This window comes from Hypanus sabinus, chromosome 24, assembly GCF_030144855.1.
Source record: "Hypanus sabinus isolate sHypSab1 chromosome 24, sHypSab1.hap1, whole genome shotgun sequence".
Classification (NCBI taxonomy): Eukaryota; Metazoa; Chordata; class Chondrichthyes; order Myliobatiformes; family Dasyatidae; genus Hypanus; species Hypanus sabinus.
Window position 1 is genome coordinate 4,277,776 of NC_082729.1, and position 25,293 is coordinate 4,303,068.

At 45.8% G+C, this 25,293-nt stretch overlaps 1 long non-coding RNA gene across 2 annotated transcripts in view; it reads left to right on the plus strand.

Annotated features, from left to right (window-relative positions):
- Positions 1 to 25,293, plus strand: part of LOC132380417 (uncharacterized) — a 122,518-nt gene that overhangs the window by 78,861 nt on the left and 18,364 nt on the right. Inside the window, exon 3 of one of the 2 annotated variants that reach the window (XR_009507756.1) lies at positions 8,396 to 9,281. The exons of the other annotated variant lie outside the window; for it this stretch is intronic. This is a non-coding gene — a long non-coding RNA (uncharacterized LOC132380417). Of the gene's footprint in view, positions 1 to 8,395; positions 9,282 to 25,293 lie in introns of those variants that run through there. 2 annotated transcript variants of the gene reach the window in all.

The window sequence follows — 25,293 nt, forward strand, 5'->3', positions numbered from 1 at the left end:
TTGGAGGGGATGCAGGGAAAGTTGGAGTCCTGCCTTTTGGGATTGATAACAGCGGGTGATTATAAAACTGTAATAAATCCGAGAAACAGTGAAGATGAAGATTATCTTAATTGGTCTGATTTGTCCCAGATACATCAAAACATCGAAGCGTGTAGAGAAATATGTTGTCTTGTCGACAACCAATAAGTGTAATCTAAAGGTGTGTTTGGGGCAGTCTGAAAGTGTAGCTATGCTTCTGGCACCAATACAGCATGCCCACAACTTCCTCACCCTAACAGGCATGTCTTTAGACTGTGGGAGGAAACCAGAGCACCCGGAGGAGACAGACGTGGTCACAGGGAGAGCGTGCAAACTCCTTACAGACAGTGGTGGGAAACGAACCTTGATTACTGGCACTGTAAGGTGTCGTACAATCCCATATGGGTTCTACCTGCAGATGAATTCTATCTCTCCATCGCAGCATATTCACGTGCATGCCAAAGATTCAAAGTACATTTATTATACAGAATACAACTCTGAGATTCGTCCTCCCTCAGGCAGCCACGAAACAAAGAAACACCTCAGAACCCCTCCAGGAAAACATCAAGCACCCAGCATGCGAGAAGAAGAACAAATTGTGCAAACAGCAAAAAGCGATCGGGCAGCACATAGAATATCAAACCTCAAGCCAGGAGTCCGGGAGTATTTAGTTTAGTTCCATTCTGTGTCGTGCCGCAGGCCGCGGGGCAAAACGTTCTTCACTGAAGCACCCCAGACCACCTCAGTCGCCCCGATTAAACCGCTCAATTCCAGCAACAAATATCAGTAACCAAAATCCAGAGACACGTGCAGTGTGAACCCCAAAGTCCCCCCAAATGGGTCCAGAATCTCGCTGATTAATCCTTGCAATCTTTGTTCAAGAGGTCTAACAGGCGCTTTTGTATCTGCTTCCACCACCACCCCTGGCAGCTCATTCCAGGCATCAACCACTCTTGGTGTGCACAAAAGCCATGCCCCACACACCTCCTATAATAGAGATGTAGGAAAGTACAGTACAGAAACAGGCCCATCATACTGACCCATTTAAACTGCCATCGACCTGCACCGGGACCGCAGCCCTCCGTACCTCTACCATCCACGTGCCTATCCAAACTTCTCCGAAACGTTGAAATTGAGCTCGCATGCACCACTTGTGCTGGCAGCTCGTTCCACACTCTCACCGCCCTCTGAGTGAAGCATCCTCTCATGTCCCCCTTGAACTTTTCACCTTTCACCCTTAACTTATGACCTCTGGTTGTGGCCCCAACCAAGCTCAGTGGAAAGACCCTCTTTGCATTTACCTATCGACACAATTGATAATTTTGCACACCTCTATCAAATCATCAATAGCCTGTCCTGTTCAGACAAAGTTGGTGTTGTGGACGGGAACACTCACCAGCCTCTAGTTGTAGACGCACTTAACCTCAGTGGAAAAAGCCTGCTTGTATTTTCCCTAACTGTACCCCTTATAATTTTGTACACCTCCATCAAATCTCCTCTCAATCTTCTACATTCCAAGGAATAAAATCCTAATCTGTTCAGTCTTTCCTTATAACTCAGGTCCTGCAGACCCAGCAACATCCTTGTAAATTTTCTCTTGTGTTCTTTCAACCTTATCTACATATCTCCTATAGGTAGGTGACCAAAACAGTACGCAATACTCCAAATTAGGTTTCGCCAATGTCTTATACAACTTCAACCTAATATCCCATCTCCTGCACTCAGTACTTTGATTAGTGAAGGCCAATGTGCCAAAAGCTTTCTTTAAACTTTCTCCCACTCACCTTAAATGCATGCCCTCTAATGCTTGACATTTTTACCCCAGGTGAAAGATTCTGATTATCTACCTTATCTCTGCCTCATAATTTCACTGTCAGGGATCCTGATTCATTTTTAAGTGAATTATGGAGTAAATTTTACTCATTGTTGGAGTCTACTGATGCAACTGTATTTTTTTTATCAAGATACAGCATGGAATAGGCCCTTCCGGGCAATGGAGTCACACCACCCAGCGATTTCCCAATTTAATGCTAGTCCAATTGCAGGATAATCTACAATGGCTAATTAATTTTGGACTGTGGGAGGAAACCGGAGCACCCAGAGGAAACCCACGCGGTCATGGGGAGAACGTACAAACTCCTTCCAGGCAGCGGTGGGAGCTGAACATGGATCGCCTGTGCTGTTAAGTGTTGTGCTAACCACTATACCACCGTGCTGTTGATTAGCTCAATGGCTCAAAAGTATCTGTTTGTATGTAAGTGTTCCGGGGAATGTCCTGAGTGAAGTTGGGAAGGACATGGCAGAAAAATTACGCCTTCTCCCTTCATAAGAAAACTTGAAGATCCATCCCCAAAGCTTAATGTGCAGGTTGAGCTCGTGGTGAGGAAGGCAAATACAATGTTAGCATTTATTTGAGAGGACTAGAATATAAAAACAAGGATGTAATGTTAAGGCTTTATAAGGCACTGGTGAGGATTCACTTGGAGTATTGTGAGCAGTTTTGGGCCCCTTATCTGAGAAAGGATGTGCTGACATTGGAGAGGGTTCAAAGGAGGATCACAAGAATGATTCTGGGAGTGAAAGGCTTATTGAATAGGGAACACTAGTGGTTCTGGAGCTCCATTCACTGGAACTTAAGAAAAATGAGGGGAGAGCTCATTGAAAACTATCAAATGTTGAAAGGCCTTGATAGAGTGGACGTGTGGAGAGGATGTTTCCCAGGGTAGGGGGGGGGGGAACACAGTCTCAGAATAGAGATGAGGAGGAATCTCGTTCACCAGAGAGTGGTGAATCTGTGGAATTTGTTGCCACAGATGGCTGTGGAGGACAGTCATTGAGTGTATTTAAGGTGGTGTTGATAGATTCTTGATTAGTCAGGGCATGAAAGGTTATGGGGCAAAGGTAGAGAATGGGGTTGGGAGGGACATGGATCAGCCATGGTAAAACAAAGAGCAGACTTGATGGGCCAAATGGCCGAATTCTGCTTCTATGTCTCATGGTCTTAAGACAAAAGAGCCACTGTGCTTGTATCAATATCTGGATAACAACTGTCTGCCCCTCTGGGCAATGAGAGTTGTTGCTGTGGAAACAAGAGGCCGATCTGATTTGTGGTTTGTGGGAGGTGATTGTATTTCAACTGACGAAGGGTGAGAGCTCCAGCGAGAATAAAGAAATAAAAAGCTAGCAGGTAAAGCTAATCCAACAGCGAAGGTGCAGCTTTCTGTTTGTGTGATCAGTCCCAAGGCATATTGATTTTATCTATGCAGAACTGTGTGGCTTGAAATCTCAGAATGAAGGGAACCTACAAATAATAAGAATCAGAATGAGAGTCAGGTTTAATATCACCTGCATACGTCGTGAAATTTATTGTCTTTGGGCAGCAGTACAATGCTATACATAATAATAGAGAAAAAATTGTAAATCACAGTAAATGTATATTAAATTAAATATGTAGTGCAAAAAAAAGTAGTGAGGTAGTGTTCATGGGTTCAATGTCCATTTAGAAATCAGATGGCAGAGGGGAGGAAGCTGTTCCTGAATCGTTGAGTGTGTGCCTTCAGGCTCCTGTACCTCCTCCCTGATGGTAGCAATGAGAAGAGGGGTCTTCAGGCTCCTGTACCCCTTCCCTGATGGTAGTAATGAGAAGAGGGGTCTTCAGGCTCCTGTACCCCTTCCCTGATGGTAGTAATGAGAAGAGGGGTCTTCAGGCTCCTGTACCTCCTCCCTGATGGTAGTAATGAGAAGAGGGGTCTTCAGACTCCTGTACCTCCTCCCTGATGGTAGTAATGAGAAGATGGGTCTTCAGACTCCTGTACCTCCTCGCTGATGGTAACAATGAGAAGAGGGCAAGTCCTGGAAGATGAGGGTCCTTAATGATGGATGCCACTCCTTGAAGATGTCCTGGATGCTGGGGAGGCTAGTGCCCATGATGGAGCTGATGAAGTTTACAACTCTCCGGAGCTTGTTTTGATCCTGTGCTGTAGCACCCACCCCACCAACACCCCCCCATACCAGATGGTGATTCAGCCAGATAGAATGCCCTCCACAGTACATTGGTAGAAATTTGCAAGTGCTGTTGATGACATACCAAATCTCCAAAACTCTTAATGAGCTATAGCCTTCTCTGTAGCTGCATCGATATGCTGGGCCAAGAATAGATGCTCGGAGATATTGACTCCCAGGAACTTGAAATTGCTCACTCTCTCTATTCTGATCCCTCTATGATGACTGGGGTGTGTATTAAGTGCATGCATACGCTCTGTGCTCTACTATCAACTTGTAATGTGGTGGAAGAATTCAGCGGGTCAAGCAGCCTCTATGGAGAGAAGTGAACAATCATGGGTTAAGACCATTAGGACTGGAAAGTACCAAGGGAGATCATCATTATCATCATTATGCGCCCTGTCCTGTGATGTGGGCGCTCAGACCATGATTCAGATCATAAGATATAGGAACAGAATTAGGCCATTTGGCCCATCGAGTCTACTCCACCGTTTCATCATGGCTGATCCATTTTTCCTCTCAGCCCCAATCTCTTGCCTTCACAGACTCGACCTCCACAGCCACCTGTGGCAAGGAATTCCACAGATTCACCACTCTCTGGCTAAAGAGATTGCTCCTCATCTTCATTCTAAAAGGACACCCCTCTATTTTGATGCTGTGTCCTCTGGTCATAAACTCTCCCACCATAGGAAACATCCTCTCCACATCCAGTCTATCAAGGCCTTTCACCATTCAATAGGTTTCAATGAGGTCACCCCTCTTTTTTTTTAATTCAAGTCAATACAGGCCTAGAGCCATCAAACGCTCTTCATATGACAAGCTATTCAATCCTGGAATCATTTGAACCTCCTTTGAAATCCTTCCAGTGTCAGCACATCCTTTCTAAGATAGGGGCCCAAAACTTCCCTCACTACCCCAAGTGAGGCCTCATCAGTGCTTTACAAAGCTTCAACATTACATTCTTGTTTTTATATTCTAGTCCTTGTAAAATGAATGCTAAAATCATCTTTGTCTTCTTCACCAGCGACTCAACCTGCAAATTAACCTTTGGGGAGTCCTGAATAAAGACTCCGAAGTCCTTTGTATTTTGGAATTTTGAATTTTACTGTCCATTTGGAAGAGTCTCCCCTTTTATTTCTCCTACCAAAGAGCATGACCATACATTTCCTGACACCGTATTCCATCTGCCACTTCTTTGCCACTTCTGTGGCCTTTCTATTTCCTCAAAACTATCCACCCCTCCATCTATCTTCGTATTGTCCACAAACTTTGTATCAAAGTGTGATGAGAGATCTTGACAAAGATGGTTAGGACCCAAGTGCTGGAGTATGCAAGGCTGAAACCAAGACATTGTATAAAGGTGGAACAAGAAATAAGCGAAAACAAACTGCTAGACGATACCTTATGATTGAGAACCAACCCTCAGTTCAGGTGCTCTTTAAATACTCAATTCTTGGCGCTCAATATATGGTTTGCCAATTAGCAGGATAGTCCTGAGCCCTTAAAGGGGCCACACCAGCTATCCATATCCATATTCCAATTGGGTGTGTAACATTACACAAAGCCATCAATTCCGTCATCCAAGCCATTGACATATAATGTAGAATCAGAATTCAGAATCAGGTTTATTATCACTGGCATGCATCATGAAATTTGTGTCAGCAGCAGTTCAATGCAATACATAATATAGAAGAAAAATAATCATTATAGTATATGTATATCGAATAGATAAAAATTGTGCAAAAACAGAAATAATATATATTTTAAAAATGAGGTAGTGTTCATGGGTTCAATGTCCATTTAGGAATCGGATGGCAGAGGGAAATAAACTGTTCCTGAATCTTTGGGTGTGTGCCTTCAGGCTTCTGTACCTCTTTCCTGATGGTAACAGTGAGAAAGGACATGCCCTGGGTGCTAGAGGTCCTTATTAATGGACGCTGCCTTTCTGAGACACCGCTCCCTGAAGATGTCCTGGGTACTTTGTAGGCTAGTACCCAAGATGGAGCTGACTAAATTTACAAACCTCTGCAGCTTCTTTTGGTCCTGTGCAGTAGCCCCCTCCCCCATACCAGACAGTGATGCAGCCTGTCAGAATGCTCTCCATGGTACATCTATAGAAGTTTTTTAGTGATTTTGTTGACATATCAAATATATTCAAACTCGTAATGAAGTATAGCCACTGTCTTACCTTCTTTATAGCTGCATTGATATGTTGAGACCAGGTTAGGTCTCAGAGATCTTGACACCCAGGAACTTGAAACTGCTCACTCTCTCCACTCTGATCCCTCCATGAGGATTGGTATGTAAATAGAAGCTGACCCAACATAGGCCCCTGTGAAACAGCACTAGTCACCAGTAGACAATCAGAAAAGACTCCCTTTATTTCCACTCTTTGCCTCCTGCCAATCAGCCATTGCTTTACCCATGTTAGTATCTTTCCTGTAATACCGCAGGATCATGGTGATGCACCATCAATAACTCTAGGAGACTGGAAGTGAATGATAGGCTTTTATTAACAGCAAAAAAGGGGCCACGACCATGTTGAAGACCAAGGGAGGAGCAGTGCCCCCAATTGCCTTTATACAGGGGTCTGTGGGAGGAGCCACAGGAGCAGTCAGCGGGGGGGGGGGGGGGGGCGGGGGGCTGTGTCCAGACAGGTATACATAGTTTACCACACATAGCTTGTTAAGCAGCCTCATATTTTCTTCAGTTGGACTGTATGGTCATCAAAGATCTCACCGTTAAAGGAGTGGATGTTGACATCAGATTCCAATGGACAACCGAAGAAGAGAAGATGTTGTTAAGCAGCCTCATGTGTGGCACCTTATCAAAAGTCTTCTGAAAATCCAAGTACACACCAACAACCCATTCTCCTTTGTCTATCCTGCTTGTTATTTCTTCAAAGCATTCCAAAAGATTTGTCAGGCAAGAGTTTCTCTTGACAAAAGCATTCTTGACAATGGCCTATTTTATCACTTGCCTCCAAACAGCACAAAACCACGTCCTTAACATTCCACTCCATCCTCGTCAACCAACATCTTCCTAGCCATTGAGGTCAGACAAACTAGCCTATAATTTTCTTTCTTCTGCCTCTCTCCCTTCTTGAAGAATGATTGTTCTTGGTAAACTTTTCTACAGAAGTGGTTTGCCGTTGCCTTCTGGGCAGTGTCTTTACAAGACGGGTCACCCCAGCCATTGTCAATACTCTTCAGAGATTGTCTGCCTGTCATCAGTGGTCACATAACCAAGATTTGTGATGTGCATCAGCTGCTCATACGACCGTCCACCACCTGTTCCCATGGTTTCATGTGGGACTGAGGTGGTGCTACACCTTGCCCAAAGGTGAGCTGCTGGCTAGCAGAGGGAAGGAGGGTCTTACTTTTCTTTTGGTAGAGATGTATCTCCACTCTGCCACCCATAGCAAGATAATAGCACTCTTAATGCGATGGAGTAACATAATCTATTCATGCACATCTTGTTCTGACTCATGGACCTTTGTTGAGAAAGGTTTGACATTATTTGTCACATGTATATCAAAACATACAGTGAAATGCTGTGTCACATCAGTTCAGTGAGGATTGTGCTGGGCATCCACAAGTGTCACCACGCTTCTAGTGCCAGCGTTGCACGCCCACAACTCACTCACCCTAACCCGTACGCCTTTGGAATGCTGGAGAAAACTGGAGCGCCCGGATGAAGCCCAGGCAGTTGTGGGAAGCATGACAAGTGCCTGCAAGCTAGTGTGGGCGCCGCGGTAGTGCGGCGGTTAGCGCGAGGCATCGGAGTTTGAAGTTCGATTCCGGCGCCATCCACGAGAAGTTTGTACGCCCCTCTGGTACCATGTGGGATTTTTCTGGGAGAGTCCTCCGGTGTCCTCCCACAGTTCAAAGACATACTGGTTAGTAGGTCAATTGGTCATTGTAAGTTATCCTGTGATTAGGCTACGGTTAAATCGGTGGGTTGCCGGGTAGTGCGACTCATTGGGCTGGAAGAGCTGTATCATTAAATACATAAAACAATTAAATAAACATCACTCAGACCCTGTAAAAGTAAGATCTCCAACAAGTCCTTAGTTTACTGCAAATTTATCTCTTTCCCTCCTCTTTGATCCTATCAGCTTTTGAAGTTCTGGGGAGCATGACTGTAGCCTTTCGTTCTGTATGTGACCACAACCTCAAGCAAGCTAAAGCAGTTCATAAGTCATAGGTCAGAGTGGCTGAGTGTAATGTTGTGGTAGTGTGGCATCACGATTAGGTACTCATTTGTTAATCCCAGTGCCTGCATTAATGCAAACACACATGTTCCAACCTTCCCACGGCAGCTGGGGTATTAACGGAGCTAATTAAATACATTTTTAATTTTGTTTTATTTACAGATACAGCTTGGCAACAGGCCCTTCTGGCCCAGCAGGCCACGCTGCCCAATTACACCCATGTGACCAATTAACCTGCTACCCGCGCATCTTTGGAATGTGGGAGGAAACTGGATACGCACGCATTCATGGGGAGAAGGTGGAAAACTTACAGACAGCGGGGGGAATTGAACCTGGGTCGCTGGCACTCCAAATTCGTGGAGGAATACAACCCAGAAATGGGGATGTTGAGGGCAAATAAAGATAAAGCTGAGTTTTATTTGTCAGATGTACATCAAAATTTTGTTTGCATCAACAACCAATACAGATACCATCCGAGGATGTGCTGGGGTAGCCCACAAGTGTTGGCATGTTTCCAGCAACAACATAGTGTGCCTACAAATTGATAATCCTAATCCGTACATTTTGCGCTGTGGGAGGAAACCAGAGCACCCGGAGGAAACCCACATGGTCATGCGGAGAACGTACAAACTCCTTACAGGCAGCAGTGGGAATTGAACCCTAGATCACTGGCATTATATTAGCCACCCAATCTGGAATAAGAAGCTACTATCAGCAATAGTGGCCATAAGACTGCAGGACTGACATCAAAAAAGGGAACGATGAATTATAATAATATCTACTGTCCTTACCTGCTCTGCTTGTGGCTCTCTCCCACAGAAATAAAACTGATAATTCAATGACCAACACACCCCTCATTCTTTCAAAGTCACAACACACTGCATGACACCAATTACCCAGGAACAGATTTTCAAAAAATGTAAATTCAGAGATGTATTATAATCTAACATTCAATCAGAGGCAAAGCCCTCTCCGCCAAGTGAGGCCTGTGTTTACAGTGTAATACTGCCAAGCTCGACAGAGCTAATCTAAACATTTCTGTGTAAGATAGGGTTTGACTAAGGCTTGAGGATCAGGGTATATTTATTATCAAGGATTGTATGCCGTACACAATCCTAAGGTTCATCTTATCCAACCAGCCACGAAGCAAAGGAAGCGAAGAGAAACATCAACACCACTCATGCACAAAAAACACATCGCGCAAATGACAACAGGAATATGAACCCCCTCCTCCCCCTCGTGCAAGAAGACCCCTAACAAATCATTATATGTGTTCAATTTAGATTGAGTCATTCAGTGTTGCTTTCACAGGCAGTCGAGCCAAGATTTGCAGATTATGCAACTCTGTTACTGACATATCTCTGAGCCAAACATCATTTCTTTGTTCTAGGTGTGAATGCACATAGTACTGTGCAAAAGTCTTAGGCACCCTAGATACTTTAATACTTTCAAAGGCTATGACCTCCACAGAGCCCTGATCTCAACATCATAGAGGCTGTCTGGGATTTCCTGCAGAGGCAGAAGCCAGCGAGACAGCCAGAGTCTGCAGAACAACTGTGGTAGAGAGTTGTAAAAGCCAGCTCTGTCATAGGCACCAGACTCCCCAGAATCCAGTACGTCTTCAGTGAGCGATGCTTCAAAAAGGTGGAGTCCGACATTAGTGACCCCCATCACCCGGGGCATGCCCTGTTCTCATTGTTACCATCAGAGAGGAGATACAGAAGCCTGAAGGCACACACTCAACGATTCAGGAACAGCTTCTTCCCCTCTGCTATCAGATTCCTAAATGGACATTGAACCCATGAACACAACCTCACTAGTTTTTTTATTTCTATTTTTGCATTATTTAGTTAATTTAACAGTTTATATATATATATATATGTAATGTACAGTTTTTTCCTATTACTGTCCTGCTGCCACAAAGTTAGCAACTTTTGTGACATGTGCTGGTGCTACTAAACCTGATTCTGATTCTGAATTTCTCCGAGATGCTTGGAACAACCCACCAGCCGATTTTCTTATAAAACTACACGGCAGGGAGGTGATGCATTTTTAATGGCAAAGTGTGGTCACACTAAATATTGATTTGATTTAATTATTTACCGTTTACTGTTGTTTATTATAAATTTGTTTTGACATTTGGTAACATTTAGAGATCCCCACCCAGGCCATGCTCTCTTCTCACTGCTGCCATCAGGTAGAAGGTACAGGAGCCTCAGGACTTGCACCACCAGGTCCAGGAACAGTTACTACCCCTCAACCATCAGGGTCTTGAAAAAAAGGGGTAAACTACACTCACTTGCCTATCCATTGAGATATTCTCACAACCAACGATCTCACTTTAAGGACTCTATCTTATGTTCTCATTATTTATTGCTATTTATTTATATTTGCATTTGCACAGTTTGTTGTCTTCTGCACTCTGGTTGATCTTGCATTGATCCTGTTACAGTCACTATTCTATAGATTTGCTGAGTATGCCCACAGGAAAATGAATCTCAGGGTTGTATATGGTGACATATAAGTACTTAGATAATAAAATTTACTTTGAACTTTGAGCTTTTCATTATTTTTGAAAGTGTCTTTGCTCTACAGAATTGTTTTATATCTACCTAAGACGTTTGCATGGCACTGTGTTCCATTCACAACTTAACTTTTCCCTTTAATCTGAGTCTGTACCTCAAACACATGGGGATGAGGTTCCTCCTTCAGTGGCTGGCTTCCCTACCTACCAGGGTAGGTCTTACTTGGTGAATGATAAGACACTGAGGAGTGCGGTAGAACAAAAGCAGCTGGGAGTGCTGGGTCCATAATTTATTGAAAGAGGCATCACAGCTTGACAGGGTCATAAAAAAGCTTTTGGAACATTGGCCTTCATAAATCAAAGTATTGACTACAGGAGATGGGATGTTCTGCTGAAGTTGTATAAGACATTGGAGGGGCCTAATCTGGAATATTGTCTGCAGTTTTGGCCACTTAACTCCAGGAAAGATGTAAATAAAGACAGAAGGGTGCAGAGAAGATTTACAAGAATATTTTTGGGACTGGAGGATTTGAGTTCTAAAGAAAGATTGAAGAGTTAGGGACTTTATTCCTCAGAACGTAAAAGATTGAGGGGAGATTTGATCGAGGTGTACACAATTATGAGGGATATAGACAGGGTAAGTGCAAGCAGGCTTTTTCACATAGGTTTGGTGGGACTACAACTAGAGGTCATGGGTTAAAGGTGAAACGTTTAATGGGAACATGAGCGGAGATTTCTTCACTCAGAGGATCATGGGAGTGTGGAACAAGCTGCCTGCACAAGTGAGCTTGATTTCAATGTTTAGGAGAAGTTTGGAACGGTACATGGATGGTAGGGGTATGGAGGGCTATGGTCCTGGTGCTGGTTGATGGGGTAGACAGTTTAGCTATATGCATGTATACCGTCAAGCGCAACAAAGTTCCTCCACACCAGGGAGTAAAGTACAATAGTACACTTAACACTCATGTAACAATCAATAACTTAGAAAAGTAACGATTAAATCTACAGCTGAATTGCACATACATAAGCAAAGTGCATAAATTAAATATTGTAAGGTGTAAGGTACAGAACAGATTAACTAGTGACATTTCGAATGCGATGTGGCAGGGAGTTCTGAATCCTAATGGCCTGAGGGAAGAAACTGTTTCCCATCCTGACCGTTCTTGTCTTTCTTCATCGGAGTCTCCTGCCTGATGGTAGAAAGTCAAAGAGGATGCTGGATGGACGGGTGGGATCCTTGATAATACTAAAGGCCCTGCGTACGCAGCGCTCCTGATAAATGTCCCTGAGGGACAGTAGGGAGACCCCACGATCCTCTCGGCCATTCTCACAGTCCTTTGTAGGGACTTCCAGTCCGATGCTCGGCTGCTCCCACACCAGATGGAGATGCAACTTGTCAGGACGCTCTCAATGATGCTTCTCTGTAAAATTCAGTGGTGGGGAGGGAGCCTCTCTTGCCTCAATCTCCTCAGGAAGTGGAGGCTGTTGTGCCTTCTGATTCAGGGAGGTGATATTGAGGGTCCAGGTGAAGCCATCTGTGATGTGAGCTCCCAGGAACTTGGTGCACTTCACTCTCTCTACGGAGGAGCCATGTTTTTGCAGAATTCCTGAAGCCCACTCTGATTTCCTTGAATATTGTTGAAGAGAAAGAAAAAGTGATATAATTGGGAGGTTCTTTCTGAAAATATATCATGGTTTTCTTTCAGAGATACACATGCCTTATATTAGTAACAGATGGGAACAATTAAAATTAAACCAGTTATATAAATGCTGAAATTCCGATGATTGAAACCACTTGAACTTTCCTTACATTTACAGTTTGAATCCCATGATGAGGTAATCACCCCGTAACACACGTGCAACCATCCGTTACTGAAGTTTCTCAATGTCACCAGAGAACAAAGAGATACTCGAGCAGAAGAAGACAGAGGATTAGACTTTTATGTAAATAGCAGATTTGTTAAGGGTAGGAGCCAAATAGTTGTCAAAACCTATCAGCTGAAAGTGATCATTATGGTGAGTAAATTGTACACAGGGTGTTTATTGCTCGCTCTGCTTGAATGATGAAATGGTGTTGATTAAAAATTCAATGTCAGAGTGTTCGAATCAGAATCAGAATCAGGGTCAATATCAGCAGCATATGTCATTGTCTTTGCAGCAGAGTACATGATAATAGAGAAAAAAACTGTGAATTACAGAAAGTATATATGTTTATATTGAAGAGTTAAATTAAATATGTAATGCAAAAGTAAAAATTTTTTTTTAAGTCATGAGGTAGTGTTCATGGGTTCAATGTCCATTCAGAAATTGGATGGCAGAGGAGAAGAAGTTGTTCCTGAATCGTTGAGTGTGTATCTTCTGTACCTCCTCCCTGATGGTAGTGAAGAGAAGAGGGCATGTCCTGGGTGATGGGGGTCTTTAATGATGGACCCCGCCTTTTTGAAGCACCACTGCTTGAAGATGTCTTGGTTTACTATGAAGGCTGGTGCCCATGATGGAGCTGCCTAGGCTTACAAGTCTCTGCAGCTTATTTCGATCCTGTGCAGTAGTCTCCCCACCTCCCCCCCCACCCCATACCAGATGGTGATGCAGCTAGTTAGAAGATCTCCACAGTACATCTGTAGAAGTTTACAAGTGTTTTTGGTGACATACCGAATCTCCTAATGAAATATGGCTGCTGCTGTGCCTTCTTTATAGCTGTATCAATATGTTGGGTCCAGGATTGAGACCCAGCAACTTGAAATTGCTCACTCTTTTCACTTCTGATCCCTCTATGAGGACTGGTGTGTGTTCCCTCCTGGTATCCTTTTTTGAAGTCCACAATCAGTTCTTCGGTCTCCCTGATGCCGAGTGCAAGTTGTTGCTGTGACTCCAATCAACTTGCTGATATATCTCGTACACCTCCTGTACACCTTCTCATCACCATTTGAAATTCTGCCAATGATAGCTGTGTCATCAACAAATTTACAGATGGTATTTGAGCTGTGCCTAGCCACGCAGTCATGGGTGTAGAGAGAGTGGAGCAGTGGGCTAAGCACACACCCGAGGTGCGCCAGTGTTGACTGTCAGCGTATGAATTCTTTGTGATTTATTTACTGAATGACGGGAGCCTGGATACTGTGATTTTGCAAACTATGCTTTCAGACACAGCTGAGCCTCTTGGAAAGCTGCTCGAAAGCTGGTAAGACTAATAACTAACACAAGAGATTTTGCAGAGCCAGAGTAACTCAGACAAAATGCCTGAAGGACAATTGAAGGGAAGAAACAGTCAATGTTTCGGACCGAGACCCTTCAGCAGGGCTGTTTGACTGTTTATTCTCTCCATGGATGCTGCCTGACCTGCTCGGTTTCTCCTGGATTTTGTCTGGGTAACATGAATTCTTGTAAAACATTTGTTTTATATCACCGCTGTAAAGTTGGTTGGTGTGTATTCAACCAAGAGGGTGGACCATGAGCAACACACGCAAGCCTGCCTACATTTACCCTACCTGTGAGGTGGAGCTATTTGGGGAGCTTCGTTGATTGCTGACTCCACCCATAAATGAATAGAAGATCATCATCATCATCATGTGCCATGTCGTATGACATCACCATTGTGTGCCGTGTTATATGACGTGGGTGATCAAGGTCTTTCCATGACCATGAATGCTCTTGGCAATCTTTTCTACAGAAGTGGAAAAAATTCTGGGCAGTGTCTTTACAAGACGGGTGACCCCAGCCATTATCAATACTCTTCAGAGATTGTCTGCCTGGCGTCAGTGGTTGCATAACCAGGACTTGTGATGAGCACCGGCTGCTCATACGGCCGTCCACCACCTGCTCCCATGGCTTTGCGTGACCCTGATCGAGGGGCTCAGCAGGTGCTACACCTTGCCCAAGGGTGACCTGCAGGATAACAGAGGGAAGGAGTGCCCAAACCTCCTTTGGTAGAGACGTATCTCCACCCAATAACATTACAAAGATATCAATGTCCCTCCATTGAGGACTTTTATAGCAGTAGGTGCAGAAAGGAGGCCTGGAAGGTCTTCAGGGACACCAGTCACTCCGACCATGAACTGTTTCAGTTGCTTCCGTCTGCCAAACGGTACGCAGCATTAAAGCCAGGACCAACAAGCTATCGGACAGCTTCTTTCCACAGGCCATTAGGCTTTTCAATTCCCATGTCTGTACATTGCAACCGAGTCATAACACAAAGATTTTTGCTCCCTTACGTTGTGCGATGGAAGGAAGATTTAAATAAATTCTAATTCTAAACCTTGAAAAAAAGGAATAGTGAGGAAATATTCAGGGAAGCTCAGGATTCAGTTGCAGATGGCGGTACAGAGGCCCAGACTTGAAGCTTTGTTTGTATTACCAAGGGAAATGCAGTTAAACACTGATCTGTAATCATTCAATAACACAAGCAGTCTGACATTTATAACGTGGTTGTCCAGTTACTTCAAAGCAGAGTGGAGAGCTGATGAGATTGCATCTGCTGTAGACCTGTTGTGGAGGTAGGGTGGATTGCAACAGGTCTATGTCCTTGCTCAGGCAGGAATTAATCCTGGGTGTCCGTATCTCTGAGGATCCATCTAGAAACATTGTCATGAACCCTGTGGGTCTCTACAGCTTGTGAAGTGTTGGATTACAGGGGAACACATACCCATCCCCATAGAAGGATCAGAAGTAGAAAGAGAGACTAATTTCAAGTTCCTGGTGTCAGTATCTCTGAGGATCTATCGTGGACCCAACATATCAATGTAACTGCAAAGAAGGCACAACAGCGACTATATTTCATTAGAAGGTTGAGGAGGCTTGGTCTGTCACCAAAGTCACTCACAAATTTCTACAGATGTACCATGGACAGCATTCTGACTGGCTGCATCGCCATCTGGTATTGGGGGTGGTGGTGGGGCGGGTTGCTACTGCACAGGATGGAAGTCAGCTGCAGAGAGTTGTAAACTCACTCAGCTCTATCATGGGCACCAGCCTTCATAGCATCCAGGACATCTTCAAGGAGCGATGCCTCAAAAAGGGCAGCATCCATCATTAAGGGCCCCCATCACTTGAGACATGCCCTCTACTCATTGCTACCATTAGGGCGGAGGTACAGAAGCCTGAAGACAAACATTCAACAATTCAGGAACAGCTTCTTCCCCTCTGCCATCCAGTTCCTGATTGAAACACTACCTCACTACTTTTTTATTTCTATTTTTGCACTACTTATTTAATTTAACGTGACATATGCCAGTGATACTAAACCGGATTCTGGCTCTGATTAATTCTTGCCATGAGGAACCCCTTCAGGAAGCACTTCATCACGTTAGATGTGAGCGCCACCAGGCAGCAGTTACTGAGGCAGCTCAACATAATCTTTATTCATCCTTCATCCGTTGCTGGTCTAGGGATGAGCTTCCCAACCATTTTCCTGCCATGGACCAATACCATTCGGCAAGTGATCTGTGGACCCCAGGACAGGAACTCCTGGAGTAGAGAATTCCCAGAATCAGAAACAGGTTGAAATTACTGATGTATGTGATGAAATTTACTGGTTTGTGGTTTTGGGACAGTGCAAGGCATAAATTCCTATAATTTACAATAAAAAATATTCAATTAATTAAGAAATAAGAAATGATAAGTATTGCAAAAAGAGTGTAAAATAGTGACGTAGTGTTTATGGGTTCAAAGACCATTCTGGAATCTGAGGCCAGAAGGGAAGGAGCTGTTCCTAAAATGCTTAGAGATTTAAGGCTCCTGTACCTCTTCTCTGATGGTAGTGTAGGGCAATGTAATGGGGACAACTGTACATAATTCACAACTACTGACTTTGAGCTGGGGTTTCACTTTAAGAGGCTGGTCAGATGTAATGACGTTATGGAAAAGGTTTTTAGTGTGCTTTTGTGTTCAGGTTTTGGAGTTCAATAAGATATGTTGTGGGTTTCATTAAGTATAAGCCCCCTCACTTCCTTTCATCAGTGAAAACCTACATCGGTGACCCCAGTGCTCTAGGGCGATTCCGGAGTTATTGAATACATCGGCCAATGCTGTCAGTTTGAAACTGCCGAAATTTTGGGAGCAATATGCCGTTGCCTGGTTTGTACAAGCTGAGGCCCAGTTTGCTCTGTGAGAAATCTCCGCGGACAACACCGTATTTTACTATGTGGTAGCATCGCTCGGCAGTTCCACGGCTGTGAGAAGGGTGAGTCTGGTTGAACACCCGGCTGGACACGATAAATACCGATCGCTGGAAACTCACCTTCTGGACTACCGGAGTCTGAGAGCGCCGAACCGTTGTTCTCCTTGTCCGGCCTCCATGATGCTAAGCCGTCAGAGCTAATGGACCACATGCTGTCTATTTTGGGCAATCACCAGCCTTGTTTTATTTTTAAAGAACTCTCCATGCAGCAAATGCCTGATCAGGTGAATGACTATAGGGAGCTTGCTAAAATGGCTGATAATCTACACTCAGCTAGGCAGCAGTAAGTCGTTCCTCCTCCTTTCTCTACCTTAGTAAGTCCGGTCAGCAAGGCTCCAAAATAAGGACGCCTGTAGCTACGAAACAAATTACACCAGGCCTGTGCCTTTACCACACTTGTTTTGGTATGAATGCTAAGAAGTGCTGACCGCCTTGTAGCTTTGACAGTGCCAGTGCATCGGGACATCAGAGGTCTGTGAACACCGTGGGTCCCAACTGCCAGGACTGTCTGCTGTTCATTACGGACACCCTTTCAGGGCGACGTTCTCTGTATTGCACAGGAGCTCAGGTGAGTGTGCTGCCAGCATCGCCTATTGATCAGAAGGCAAAGAGTGATGAAACCTCACTGGAGGCCACCAACGATAGAAAGATCTGGACACACAGGACACGACGGGTGATGCTCTGCTTCAGTGGGTGACTTCGTCCTGGTTAAAGTGGCTAGACCTCTCTGCTCGGTACAGATTTCCTGCGTGCCCAAGGACTGGTTAATTGGCTAAGAACTGCCAGGTTGTGGATGTCAGGGACTGTGGGTCATTACCCTGTCGTTAGGTCATGGTTACGGATCCCACAGCCCTCCTGGGTCGTAGGGGTACGGTACAGATGAGCGTTGTACCGGTTGCTGACTAGTGCCCGGCTTGTGGCAAAGCTCTCTCCGGCCCACTCTGCGACGTTGTCTGCCCATTTCTTCCTCAGTCTGCCCCTTTTGATTTTCCTCTGCCCCATTCCCTGAAGAATGGTCTTTGAGAGCCTACTTGATCTTGTCCTGTGGCCACACCGTCTCAGTTCCCTCCTCTTTACTTTGGACTGCGTAGAGTCTCACATGCTGGGTGGAGGCTCTTCATACCTCATCGTTTGGGACGTGGTCCATACAGGAGATGTCGAGGAGCCTTCTGACGCATCTCATTTCTACTGCCTGGATCTTCTTTTGCAAGTTCTGCTCTCAAAGACCATGATTCGCATGTATACAAGAAGATAGAAGGCACAAGTGCATGCAGGAGTTTCAACCTGGATCTGAGATTGGTTTTAATTGCAAGGACGTCAGGATTTGATCCTTCTTGGTTGATGATGACACCAGGATACTTGTCAGTTGCTAGTTCTTGTCCACCGACTGTGATTTTTGTTGTGATTGACTCTTCACTGTTTCTCGCCAGCTTGGTTTTCTCTGCACTCATCTCCATGCCGTATCTGGTAGATGTGTTGTCCAGGCGGTTCACAAGGCAGGCCAATTCATCCTGACTTCCTGCCAGCCCCTCAATATCATCAGAGAACCTGAGGGTTATCTTCTGACCTCCAATGCTGACTGTGCCAATATGGTCTTCTGGGGCATCTGTCATTATTTGCTCCAGGAAAGTGTTGAACGGTGTTCCCCACAATGACTCTTTCAGGCACCTGCACCACCGCGAGGGAGTTTACTCGGCAGCTGGGTGAACTCCCAAACCTCACCAAGCCCACGTTCTCCACTGCAATCACAAAACGTGGGGTTGAGCGCCACATTCCTTCAACTGGCCCCCCAGTCCTGCCCTCACACGTAGACTGGACCCAGAAAAGCTGGGTTTGTCAACATGGGAAGTCTTGGCATTGTCCATCTGTCGAAGAGCCCCTGGGCTTCACCCCTCTGTCTGGTCCCCAAGTCCAATGGTGGTTGTCAGCCACGTGGTGGTTACCGATGCCTGAACAAGGTCACCACCCCTGATCATTACCCAGACCCATCTATCCAAGGCTTCTTGGCATGTTTAGGCAGAAAGTTAATTTTTTCCAAAGTCGATCTAGTTAGGGGCTACCATCAGGAGCCTGTGTGCTGGGAGGACATTTCCAAAACAGCTGTGGTACCTCACTTGGCCTGTTTGAGTCTCTGTGCATGCTGTTTGGCCTGAAAAATGCAGCACAGACTTTCCAATGGCCGAAGGACTCGGAATTAAATGACTTAGATTTTCTTTTCATTTACCAGGATGACATACTCGTCGCCAGTGCATCCAAGTTCAAACATGCATCTCATCTCCACATACTTTGAGTGCTTAAGCCAACACAGGTTGATTATTAACCCTGTTAAATGCCAGCTTGGGCCGTCAACCATTGACTTTCTCGGCTATCGCACCTCCGCAGAAGGTGCAGAAACCCTCCCATCGAAAGTAGCCGCTATACTGGATTTCCCACCGCCTTGTACTACTAAAAAAACGACAGGAGTTTTTAGATAAATTTCTATCACCGCTTCATTCCTATGGTTGTGCTTTCCCTGTTAGTAAGCATAGAGGCAAAACCCCTGACCAAGTGCTTGACCAGTCATTGGACATGATCAGGGCACTTGATGATATCAAATGAGCTCTTTTGAATGCAACCCTACTGGCGCACCCACTCCCCAACCATCACTACTGATGCCGCAGACTCTGCTGTGGGTGCTGTATATAAACAGTTGGTCGGAGACATGTGGCAGCCACTCACTTTCTTCGGCCGGCAGCTCCGTCCCACCAAAGGGAAGTACGGGCACGTTTGACCGTGGGCTTCTTGATCTCTATCTGCTTGTCTGTCATTTTCATTTTCTTCCAGTGGGTCACCATTTCACAGCGGTTCGTTGGCCACAAACTCCTCGTGCACGCGATGGCCAGAATTTCAGACCCTTGGTCTTTATGGCAGCAACACCACCAAACCTACCTTATCAGAGTTCATAACATATCAGGGAGAATAATAATGCTGTGGCCAGTTGCCTCTCACGGCCAGTACACATAGGGGTTGACTATGCTGGCACTGCAGCTGACCAAGTTACTGACCCAGAGATCCAAGATCACTGAACAGCGGCTGGTTCAGATAAAGTTGAGAGAAGCCAGGGTTTCTCTCCTGTTCAATGTCTCAACCAGTTGCCCTCACTCCATCGTGCCCACATACTGGATACGGACTATTCTCAACTCCTTACATGGGTTCTCATTTCTGGGCCAGAAGGCTTCACAGAAACTGGTTGCACTAAAGTTTGCTTGGCACGGCCTCAGAAAGGGCATATGTGATTGGACTGCGGCCTGCGTGGGGTGTGTGTTTGTGTGTTTGTGTGCGCGCGCACGCGCATAATGCCAGTGGGCAAGAATTATCCATCATGCTCAGGCACCATTGGCCACCTTTTAAGGTCCCTGAGCGACTGTTTGACCATGTCAATTTGGACCTTGTTGGTCCTCTTCCTCCCCCCCCCCCCGCAGTTTCACACCCCTTCTTATCCCCAGGTGGCCAGAAGTCGTCCCTCTAGCATCGGCTACAGATGTAGCTCAGGCATTTGTCAGTACCTGGGTTGCTGGGTCTGGCATCCCATCTGATATTTTTTCTGACCACAGTCCCCAATTCAGTTTAGATCTCTGGGCTGCGATTGGCGTTAGGCTAAATCACATCACAGCGTATCACCTACAGTCCCATGGCCATGCGAGCTGGTTCACTAAGCTGCTTTAAATGATGGATGAATGTTGGCATGATCATCTTCCATGGGTCCTGCTGGGGCTCAGAACTGCTCCAAGATAGGCCCTGCAGTTGTCTGTGGCTGAGTTGGTACACAGGCAGCTGTTATAAGTGCCAGGTGATTTCTTCCCTGACACCACAGCCACTTGGTCGGCCTCTCGCAGCGTTCTACCCTCCTCAGTAAATTCAATTTCCTCTCACCTATTCCCACCTCCCATCACAGCATACAGCACCCTGTTGACCTACATTCCACCCTGTTTGTTTTTGTCTGCCGTGATGCACACCAAAATCCCCTTAGGCCCATTTCTGGAACGGGGAGTGATGACTTTTATCATAGATAAGAGGGGTAAACTTGAACTTATTTTGAAAGAACACCAAGACTTGGATGGTTCTGCTGCTATGCACCAGGCATCGTAACCTGACCACGAGTGAGTCAACACACCTCTGGACGAGCTAAAGGCACCAGTGGTTCCTCCACCCATAAAACACAGGACACGAGCCCGGGGAGGGGGGGGTCTCATCCGAGCTGCAGACAAGCTCACAATGCTAGTTTCAGTGAATTCTGGGGAGGGGGTGCTGTGAAGGATAATGCAATTGGGAGAAATGTACATAATTCAGAACCACTGACATTGAGTTGGGGGTTTCGCTTTAAGAGGCTGGTCTGACATTATGGCGTTATTATGTGGTTTTTTAGCAAACTTTTGTGTTTAGGTTTCGGAGTCCAATGAAATGTGTTATGGGTTTCATTAAACAAAAAAATCTCATTTTGTTTTATTTGCGAAAACCTATAGTAGTAATGAGAAGAAGCCAAGTCCCGGATGATCAGGGTCCTTAATGACGATGTCACCTTCTTGAGGTTCCACCTGGAATGTGGGAAGGCTTGTACCCACAACGGGGCTGGTGGAGTCTACAGCCCTCTGCAGCATTCTCCGTTCCTGTGCATTCCTCAGTACCAGACAACGATGCGATTAGTCAGAACGTTCTCCACATCCGTAGAAATTAGCGAGTGTTTTTGGTGACGCGCCGTATCTCCCCAAACTCCCAACTGACCAACTTTCTTCGTTATTCCATCAACACGATTTGAGCACCGGCCTGAATTGCAAGGGTGGGATGCGGGCCAGATCCTGGCAGTGGGGTCCAGGCCTCAGAGCGGTCCGAGAGCGAGGAACGCCTGACGGTCAGGGTGTCGGGACTGGAGGTGAGGGGTGGGTTGGTTCTGCTCATTGCTCCACGACGTTTACTCAGCTCTGTGCTGAGTGGCCTGTGCAGCAGTGGCCTGCTGCAGTGATGCCTGGCGTGGTGTCTTTTGTAAAACGTCAGTCTGAATGCTATTTGCTTACTTTAATTGTTTGCATGATTTGTTTCTCTCTTTCTGCACACTGGGTGTTTGATGGTCTTGGTTTTAATGGGTTCTTTTGGGGGTTTCTTTGTTTCGTGGCTGCCAGTAAGGAGACAAATCTCAAGGTTGTACATAGTTTGATAATAAATGTACTTAGAACTTTCAGGTTTGAGTTAGGAGAGGAGGATTCCTCTTCATCTCTACGTTAATATGTGTGATCTCTCGAGTCGAGTGTGATGTTCTCCTGAGGGGTTAATCTCTTTAACGGAAAAAGCCCTGCGTGACTTTGTTTAACGTGGGGAGGCTGATACACGAGCAGCCACGTATCAGGGTCAGGGTCCAGAGGCATGGAATGCAAGGTGACTGGGGACCCTCCAAAGCCGTTGTGATGTGTCATCATCTTCAGCCAACTCCACTGCCAAGGTCTCAGTTGGAATGCTCTTTGTCTGGAACCTTCCCCCGTTGACTTCCTGCCGTGGGCCATCCCACCAGGAGCTAAGCTCCGGAGGGTAATTCTCTCGAGATCTCAAAAACTCACAGGGCTCTCCGCCAGAGAAGCGCGTTGATGGGTGGCTCTCTTCTCAGTCCTTGCCCCTGGCCTTGATGTTGCAGAACAATGGAGCTTCATTGTCAGATGCTTTTACATCTATAGCCTTGTTTACTGTCAATGCATCCCTAGTCAGCATCTGCTTCCTGCCTGATGTTTACAAGGTAAAGAGCCTTACAAGAGGAGGATCTTTAATTTCAGAGCTGTCCGCCTGGATTCGACCTGACGTTGCCATGGGTATAGATTAGAGTGCGGTCCCTTATTGCAGAGAGATTTATCGCGTAGCAGGTGAGTACACAGAGTGTGACTAAATATAGCGCTGAAAATACTGGCCCATCTGCCATTGGCCATATGTACCTGTCCACTATGTCTCTGTCTTTCACTAAGACTGAAGGTTTGGCTCTGCGACTCGATCATTCAGAGCACAGTCACCATTCTGAGCAGATTTTGGTTTTTTCGATGATGAGGAACAGGTTATCTTTGAAAATGTGCTTGGAATGGCTACTGATCACAAGAAGCCGCGAAGTTGTGGACGCAGCATCCATCATTAAGGGCCTCCATCACCCAGGACTCTTTCCGCTGATTGCTTTTATTTTTGCACTAATTATTTAATTTCCTATTTTTTGCACTACTTATTTAACTATTATATTTACTGTGATTCACGGTTCTCTCTATCATTATGGATTGCATTGTACTGCTGCCGTAGTGACAGCAAATTTCACGACACATGCCGGTGATATTAAACATGATTCTGATTCAGGCTCAGCCAATCATAATGGAGGAACTAGCCTCCCCTCCACAAACTCTGTCTATACGTCTTGCTATCTCGGTAAGGCAAGCCATCAGAATCAAAGACCTCTCCCATCCTGGTCACTCTCTCTTCTCCCCTCTCCCATCGGACAGAAGACGCAAAAGCCTGAAGGCACATAGCAACGGGCTCAAGGGCAGCTTCTAACCCACCATTATCATCAGACCATAAGGTGTAGGATATAGCTGTAAGATCCATAAGATACTGCTATATGGTGAGCTGGTTTGTTAAGTCTCCCCTTTCGCTGTGAAACGGAGACACCTCTTTTCCCCTTATTAGGGAGAGAGAGCCTGTGGTATGTCGAATACCGGGTGAACGAGTAGTCTTTGGGGTACTGCAAGTCTGTGTCTTTATTGATGCTTTGCTGCACGCTTGAGTGCTCGGTGGGGGGTGCCAATGATTTTTGCTGGTGGGGGAGGGTTGTCGCTTTGCTGCTGCTTGTGCGTGGGAGGGGGAACTGGGGGGCTTTGGGGTTCTAACATTTAACTGTCATTCATTCTTTGGGGCATTCCTCTGTTTTTGTGGATGTTTGTGAAGAAAAAGAATTTCAGGATGTTTATTGTATACATTTCTCTGACATTAAATGTACCCTTTGATTGATGATATAGATATAAGATACAGTTACCCTCACCTGGTTTAGCCCACCTGTCGACGCAGTGTACTGGGGTGTGGCTGCTGTCATGTGCAGACAGCTCCTTGGAGCCGCAGGTGAGAGCTGAGCGTCCGGTGGGGACCAAAGGTGAATGAGTTGCCCCGGAATGGACACAACAAGCCCCTTCACCGGAGGTGCTGTCCATTCCTGGATACCCCATACGCCCCAATATCAAAGTACAGTACATACTTTTTCTTGTGGGCATTCACAGTAAATATAAAGAAACACAATGAAAGACTGTACACAAGATGAACAACATCCAACATGCAGAGGATATTAAGGCCCTCCATTGACTGGGGATGACCATGGATGTTGCATCCTGGACATCCAGGTGGTGCGCAGGCCAGGGCAGTGCGATACGGAGAGCGAGCTGTTGTCCACGTAGCAGGCTCCCCTCTCCACGCAGCTGATGAATCCAAAGAAACGGCAGAGACTGATGCAGTTTGGTACCAGTGGCGTCGTAGGAGTTGCCAGTCAGCGTTGAGCTCAATGTAGGACTGCCTTAGGGACTCTGGCACTGGACTTTTCTTCAGGGTTTACTCCAAAAACCTTCCCCATGAGTGGGCACAACCACGAGACAGCAGAGGCTTGAGATCAGAGTTTTCCTTCTTGATAAACTTCTAACCTTTGCTGATGAGCCCAATCTGCCCAAAATGACTTTTTTAAAGGCCTTTGCCCCTTCTCCTGTCAGTAGAAATGGTTCTGAGGGGCTTAGCAGCTAAACCACCCATGAAGGTCAGGAGCTGGACTTAGCTGTCAGAGGCTATCTGAGACATACGTCATTGGGAGCATTTAATAGGTAGTGGGAGCTTATCCCCAATACCACCCACCAGCCCCACCCCACCGGCTGCACCCCACTGCAGAAGACAAAAAACTGTGCAAATATAAAAGCAAAATAATTATAATAACGAATAAATATCAAGAACACGAGATGAAGAGTCCTTGCAAGTGAGTCTGTTGGTTGTGGAACTGTTCAGAGGTGGGGTGAGTGTAGTTATCCCCTCTGGCTCAGGAGCCTGATGGTTGAGGGGCAGGAACTGTTTCTGAACCTGGTGATGTGAGTCCTGAGCTTCATGTACTAACCCCCCACCTTGGCTTGGACTCGTGCAGTGCAAGTGGGAGAGAATTTGGGCCCCAACTGTGTAGGGTTCTTCCCCCGCTGGAGAGGGAGGGGCCGGGTTGAGAGAGGAAACCTCCCAGTTGTCGTGTTAGTGTACCATCTGAGACGGCCCACGAGTGACACCTGCCCTAACGATATTCAGGACTGCTGAATAACATTCCAAAAGCATTGACTATGAAAGTAA